This window comes from Vulpes lagopus, chromosome X (assembly GCF_018345385.1).
Source record: "Vulpes lagopus strain Blue_001 chromosome X, ASM1834538v1, whole genome shotgun sequence".
In the NCBI taxonomy this organism is placed as follows: domain Eukaryota; kingdom Metazoa; phylum Chordata; class Mammalia; order Carnivora; family Canidae; genus Vulpes; species Vulpes lagopus.
In genome coordinates, this window is record NC_054848.1 from 55,627,069 (window position 1) to 55,635,338 (window position 8,270).

An 8,270-nucleotide genomic window follows, 5' to 3' on the forward strand; every position below is an offset into this window, starting at 1 on the left:
AATTGTAAATGGGATCAATTCATTAATTTCTCTTTCTTCAGTCTCATTATTGGTGTATAAAAATGCCACTGATTTCTGGGCATTGATTTTGGATCTTGCCACATTGCTGAATTACTGTATGAGTTCTAGCAATCTTGGGGTAGAGTCTTTTGGGTTTTTTACATACAGTACTCCAGGATCACATCCGGGCTGAAGGAGGAATGTCTCACTTATTATTGGCCTGAGAAACCATGGTTTGGTTCATTATTTAACCCCCTGCCATGATTCCTTATTTAAGCCCCTGCCAAGACCTGAGAACTTGGCCTCCTTCACTTCAAGGGCGACATGGGTCTGTTTCCTTGCTAAGGGATCGGCTCCCTACCAACCAAGCCACATTATGGTACAAAAGGAGGAAACAGGAGTCTTTTCTGTGTAAGACTCCAAAGGAGGAGGGTAGGGACAGCACAGGGCAGATGCAGGAGAGGGACAAGAGGAAGGGCCATCCGTTTCTAGATAGTGTTTCCAAGATTGGCCCAGAAGCGGGCCGTTGGGTGGACATGAAGAAGCCCACGGCTTCCACGGTATTCTCAGCGGCTGCACCACCTTCTGCACAAGGTACGTCGCACGGCTGTGCTAAACGGTCTCCAATAGGCCTGCCTCCCTCTAGGTTGTTTCTAATTTTCAGTATCATAAACTCTGCTGGGAGAAATGAATAACTGGGACATTTGTTGTTGCGTAATGTGTTACGTACAGTAGATGTTCAGAAGGGGATGTGTTAGATCAGGGAATAAGCCCTTTTCTTTTGTTTTCTCCCTCTCCTTCTTCTCTTCTTAAGCTCCACACCCAATGTGGGCTTAAACTCACTACCTCGAGGTCAAGACTCCCGCGCTCTACTGCCTGAGCCAGCCAGGCACCTGGCGGAAAGCCCTGTGAAAGCATCTGACCATATTACCAAATTCTCCTCCCAAAGGGTCGCGCCAAATCGCCTCAACCAACTGTGGAGGCAAGTGTCCACCTTCTGACCTCCCCCATCCCTGTATTTGCCAGCTCAGGCCGCCATGACGAAAGACCACACGCTAAGTGCCTTAAACAAGAGAAATGTATTTTCCCTCAGCTCTGGAGACTCCAAGTCCAAGAGCAAGGTGCTAGCACCATTGCTTTCTGGCAAGGCCTCCTGCTTGAGGGTGTGCAGAGAGAGGAAGCGAGCTCTGTGCTGCCTGTTCCTCTTCCTGCAAGGACACCAGTCCTGTCTGGGTAGAGGCCCACCCTTAGGAGTGAATTTAACCAGGGAGGGGCAAGATGGCGGAAGAGTAGGGTCCCCAAGTCACCTGTCCCCACCAAATTACCTAGATAACCTTCAAATCATTCTGAAAATCTGCGAATTCGGCCTGAGATTTAAAGAGAGACCAGCTGGAATGCTACAGTGAGAAGAGTTCCCGCTTCTATCAAGGTAGGAAGACGGGGAAAAAGAAATAAAGAAACAAAAGGTCTCCATGGGGGAGGGGCCCCGCGAGGAGCCGGGCTGAGGCCGGGGCGAGTGTCCCCAGGACAGGAGAGCCCCGTCCCGGAGGATCAGGAGCTGCACCAACCTTCCTGGAGGAAAGGGGCTCGCGGGGAGTTTAGAGCAGGACCCAGGAGGGCGGGGATGCCCTCGGGCTCCCAGGGACACTAACAGGCACCTGCGCCCCGGGGAGATGCTCCGAGCTCCCTAAGGGCTGCAGCGCGCACGGCGCGGCCCGGAGCAGCTCGGAGGGGCTCGGGCGGCGGCTCCGCGGAGGGGGCTGCGGGGCGGGAGCGCGAATCCAACAGCGCAGGCCCCGGAGCACAGGGTGCCGGGACATAGCCCAGGATCCGGCCTCCCCCGGGACAGGCAGAGGCCGGGAGGGCCCAGGACAGCAAGGACGCTCCTGCCCCGAGCTGAGCACATCAGCGGCCCCGCCCCGGAGCCCCTAGGCCCTGCAGACGGAGAGCCCCGGAGTTATTGCGGGGGCTGACTCCAGGGCTGCAGAGCTGGCCCCGCCACTGTGGCTGTTCATCCTGGGGCCTCCCGGGGTGAACAACCCCCACTGAGCCCTGCACCAGGCAGGGGGCAGAGCAGCTCCCCCAAGTGCTAACACCTGAGAATCAGCACAGCAGGCCCCTCCCCCAGAAGACCAGCGAGACGGACCAGTTCCAGAGGAAGTCAAGGGAATTAAAGTATACAGAATCAGAAGATACTCCCCCGTGTTTTTTTGTTTTTATTTTTGTTTTTGTTTTTGTTTTGTTTTGTGCTTTTTTTTCTTTGTTTCTTCTTGATTTCTGATTGCTTCCCCCACCCACCCCCTTTTTTTCTCCTTTCTTTTTCTTTCTCTTTTTCTTCTCTTTTTTCCCTTTTTTTTCTTCTTTCTCTTTTTTCTTTTTCTCCTTTCTTTCCTTCTCTCTCTCTCTTTTTCTCCTTTTCCCAATACAACTTGTTTTTGGCCACTCTGCACTGAGCAAAATGACTGGAAGGAAAACCTCACCTCAAAAGAAAGAATCAGAAACACTCCTCTCTCCCACAGTTACAAACTTTGGATTACAATTCAATGTCAGAAAACCAATTCAGAAGCTCTATTATAAAGTGACTGGTGGCTCTAGAAAAAAGCATAAAGGATTCAAGAGACTTCATGACTGCAGAATTTAGATCTAATCAGGCAGAAATTAAAAATCATTGAATCAGATGCAATCCAAACTAGAAGTCCTAACAACAAAGCTTAACGAGGTGGAAGAACGAGGGAATGACATAGAAGACAAGTTGATGGCAAAGAGGGAAACTGAGGAAAAAAGAGACAAACAATTTAAAGACCATGAGGATACATTAAGGGAAATAAACGACAGCCTGAGGAAAAAAAACCTACATTTAATTGGGGTTCCCAAGGTGCCAAAAGGGACAGAGGTCCAGAATATGTATTTGAACAAATCATAGCTGAAAATATTCCTAATCTGGGAAGGGAAACAGGCATTCAGATCCAGGATATAGAGAGATCCCTCCCAAAAATCAATACAAACCCTGCAGACCTTGACATTAAATAGTGAAGCTTGCAAATTCCAAAGATAAAGAGAAGATCCTTAAAGCAGCAAGAGACAAGAAATCCCTGACTTTTATGGGGAGGAATATTAGGGTAACAGCAGACCTCTCCACAGAGACCGGGCAGGCCAGAAAGAGCTGGCAGAATATAGTCAGGGTCCTAAATGAGAAAAATATGCAACCAAGAATACTTTACCCAGCAAGGCTCTCATTCAGAATAGAAGGAGAGATAAAGAGCTTCCAAGGGAGGCAGGAACTGAAAGAATATGTGACCTCCAAACCAGCTCTGTAAGAAATTTTAAGGGGAACTCTTCAAATTCCCCTTTAAGAAGAAGTTCAATGGAACAATCCACAAAAACAAGGACTGAATAGATATCATGATGACACTAAACTCATATCTTTCAATAGTAACTCTGAATGTGAACAGGCTTAATGAACCCATGAAAAGGCGCAGGGTGTCAGACTGGATAAAAAAGCAGGACCCATCGATTTGCTGTCTACAAGAGACTCATTTTAGACAGAAGGACACCTACAGCCTGAAAATAAAAGGTTGGAGAACCATTAACCATTCAAACGGTCCTCAAAAGAAAGCAGGGGTAGCCATCCTTATATAAGATAAACTAAAATTTACCCCGAAGACTGTAGTGAGAGATGAACAGGGACATTATATCATACTTAAAGGATCTATCCAACAAGAGGACTTAACAATCCTCAATATATATGCCCCGAATGTGGGAGCTGCCAAATATATCAATCAATTAATAACCAAAGTGAAGACATACTTAGATAATGATACACTTATACTTGGTGACTTCAATCTAGCGCTTTCTATACTTGATAGGTCTTCTAAACACAATATCTCCAAAGAAATGAGAGCTTTAAGTGATACACTGGACCAGATAGATTTCACAGATATCTACAGAACTTTACATCCAAACTCAACTGAATACACATTCTTCTTACGTCCACATGGAACTTTCTCCAGAATAGACCACATACTGGGTCACAAATCAGGTCTGAACCGATACCAAAAGATTGGGATCATCCCCTGCATATTCTCAGACCATAATGCCTTGAAAGTAGAGTTAAATCACAACAAGAAGTTTGGAAGGACCTCAAACACGTGGAGGTAAAGGACCATCCTGCTAAAAGATGAAAGGATCAACCAGGAAATTAAGGAAAAATTTAAAAGATTCATGGAAACTAATGAGAATAAAGATACAACTGTTCCAAATCTTTGGGATGCAGCCAAAGCAGTCCTGAAGTGGAAATACATCGCAATACAAGCATCCATTCAAAAACTGGAAAGAACTCAAATACAAAAGCTAATCTTACATGTAAAGGAGCTAGAGAAAAAACAGATCCTACACCCAGCAGAAGAAGAGAGTTAATAAAGATTCTAGCAGAACTCAACAAAATCGAGACCAGAAGAACTGTGGAACACATCAACAAAACCAGGAGTTGCTTCTTTGAAAGAACTAATAAGATAGATAAACCATTAGCCAGCCTTATTAAAAAGAAGAGAGAGAAGACTCAAATTAATAAAATCATGAATGAGAAAGGAGAGATCACTACCAACACCAAGGAAATACAAACTATTTTAAAAATATATTATGAGCATCTATACACCAATAAATTAGGAAATCTAGAAGAAATGGACGTATTTCTGGAAAGTTACAAGCTACCAAAACTGGAACAGGAAGAAATAGAAAACCTGAACAGGCCAATAACCAGGGAGGAAATTGAAGCAGTCATCAAAAATCTCCCAAGACACAAGAGTCCAGGGCCAGACGGCTTCCCAGGGGAATTCTATCAAACGTTTAAAGAAGAAACCATACCTATTCTAATAAAGCTGTTTGGAAAGATAGAAAGAGATGGAGTACTTCCAAATTCGTTCTATGAGGCCAGCATCACCTTAATTCCAAACCCAGACAAAGACCCCACCAAAAAGGAGAATTACAGACCGATATCCCTGATGAACATGGATGCAAAAATTCTCAACATGATACTAGCCAATAGGATCCAACAGTAGATTAAGAAAATTATTCACCATGACCAAGTAGGATGTATCCCCGGGACACAAGGCTGGTTCAACACTCGTAAAACAATCAATGTGATTCATCATATCAGCAAGAGAAAAACCAAGAACCATAGGATCCTCTCATTAGATGCAGAGAAAGCATTTGACAAAATACAGCATCCATTCCTGATCAAAACTCTTCAGAGTGTAGGGATAGAGGGAACATTCCTCGACATCTTAAAAGCCATCTACGAAAATCCCACAGCAAATATCATTCTCAATGGGGAAGCGCTGGAAGCCTTTCCCCTAAGATCAGGAACAAGACAGGGATGTCCACTCTCACCACTGCTGTTCAACATAGTACTGGAAGTCCGTGCCTCTGCAATCAGACAACAAAAAGACATTAAAGGCATTCATATGGGCAAGGAAGAAGTTACACTCTCCCTCCTCGCCGATGACAGGATACTCTACATAGAAAACCCAAAAGCCTCCACCCCAAGATTGCTAGAAGTCATACAGCAATTTGGCAGCGTGGCAGGATACAAAATCAATGCCCAGAAATCAATGGCATTTCTATACACTAACAATGAGACTGAAGAAAGAGAAATTAAGGAGTCAATCCCATTTACAATTGCTCCCAAAAGCATAAGATACCTAGGAATAAACCTAGCCAAAGAGGTAAAGGATCTACACCCTAAAAACTATAGAACACTTCTGAAAGAAATGGAGGAAGACACAAAGAGATGGAAAAATATTCCATGCTCATAGATTGGCAGAATTAATATTGTGAAAATGTCAATGTTACCCAGGGCAATTTATACGTTTAATGCAATCCCTATCAAAATACCATGGACTTTCTTCAGAGAGTTAGAACAAATTATTTTAAGATTTGTGTGGAACCAGAAAAGTCCCCGAATAGCCAGGGGAATTTTAAAAAAGAAAACCATAGCTGGGGGCATCACAATGCCAGATTTCAGGTTGTACTACAAAGCTGTGATCAAGACAGTGTGGGACTGGCACAAAAACAGACACATAGATCAATGGAACAGAATAGAGAACCCAGAAGTGGACCCTGAACTTTATGGTCAACTAATATTCGACAAAGGAGGAAAGACTATCCACTGGAAGAAAGACAGTCTCTTCAATAGATGGTGCTGGGAACATTGGACATCCACATGCAGAAGAGTGAAACTAGACCACTCTCTTGCACCAGACACAAAGATAAACTCAAAATGGATGAAAGATCTAAATGTGAGACAAGAGTCCATCAAAATCCTAGAGGAGAACACAGGCAACACCCTTTTTGAACTCGGCCACAGTAACTTCTTGCAAGATACATCCACGGAGGCAAAAGAAACAAAAGCAAAAATGAACTATTGGGACTTCATCAAGATAAGAAGCTTTTGCACAGCAAAGGACACAGTCAACGAAACTCAAAGACAACCTACAGAATGGGAGAAGATATTTGCAAATGACGTATCAGATAAAGGGCTAGTTTCCAAGATCTATAAAGAACTTATTAAACTCAACAGCAAAGAAACAAACAATCCAATCATGAAATGGGCAAAAGACACGAACAGAAATCTCACAGAGGAAGACATAGACACGGCCAACATGCACATAAGAAAATGCTCCGCATCACTGGCCATCAGGGCAATACAAATCAAAACCACAATGAGATACCACCTCACACCAGTGAGAATAGGGAATATTAACAAGGCAGGAAACCACACATGTTGGAGAGGATGTGGAGAAAGGGGAACCCTCCTGCACTGTTGGTGGGAATGTGACCTGGTGCAGCCACTCTGGAAAACTGTGTGGAGGTTCCTCAAAGAGTTAAAAATAGACCTGCCCTACGACCCAGCAATTGCACTGCTGGGGATTTACCCCAAAGATACAAATGTAATGAAACGCCGGGACACCTGCACCCCGATGTTTCTAGCAGCAATGTCCACAATAGCCCAACTGTGGAAGGAGCCTCGGTGTGCCCACCTCCCATAAGGGTGTCAGTCAATCCCTCAGAAATGCCTATCTGTTTTGTTTTTTGAAAGATTTATTTGTTTACTTAATCATGAAAGACATATATATAGAGAGAGGCAGAGGCACAGGAGGAGGGAGAAGCAGGCTCCATGCCGGGAGCCCAACGTGGGACTCAATCCCAGGACTCCAGGATCATGCCCTGGGCCAAAGGCAGGTGCTAAACCGCTGAGCCACCCAGGGACCCCCCAGAAACGCCTATCTGAATGAAGAGCCTAGACCCTGTAATCATCCGCAGCAGTCCCCTTACATCCCCAGTGCCCACCCAGCAGAGCCCCAACCCGGGATCAGTGATAAGACATTCGTCGTGTCCCTCCTTCTCCTGCTCTGGACCTCCTGGTGCCTCCCATGTCACACAGGGTCAAAGCCACAGTCCTGCCCGAGGCCCACCGGGCCCTCTGTGATATGCTCTCTCCTCTCCTCTGTCATCAGGCAACAACTCCGGCAGCTCCATGCCCTGAATCGCATCTGCACATGGATCCGCAGCAGCAGACACCCTGGCCTGTTGCCTGCCTCCACAGGAGACGGCTCTGCCCTCCCGCCCGCGGTGAACTGACCCTGTTTCTCTGGCTGCTCTCATGGTGCCAGCCCTGCTAGGCAATCGTTTCACCTTTGAAACGGGAATCCACCACCCTCAACAAAAAGAAAAGGCAAAATTAAGGTTTTTCCCGACATACAGAGGCTGAGATCCTTTGTTGTCAGCAGAAAGCCTGCAGTACGAGAAATGCTAAAGAACATTCTCCACGACGAAGGGTGATACCAAATGGGAGATTGGATCTACGTGCAGTAATGCACAGTTCCAGACACAGGAAGTATGTGGGTGAATATAAAATATGGTTTCTCTTTTTAAAATTTCTTTCGACCATAGCAAACCATTTAAAGCAAAAGTATTCACCACATGATGTGGGCTTTGTAACCTCCATAGGGAATGAAATGCACGACAGCAATAGCACAAACATGACTGACTGGGTAATTGGAGGTATACTGTTGTCATGTTCTCATCTTATATGGGAAAGGATTGGAAATTATTTTAACGCCGTCCATAATAAGGTCAAATACATGTTAGAAACCCTAGATATAAAATCTACACAAAAAAATCTAGAAATTCTAAAAAAAATTCTAGAAATTACTCATTTGAAAGAAGGCATGTAAAGATGGAGAGGGGAACACAGAACACGTGGGACAAAG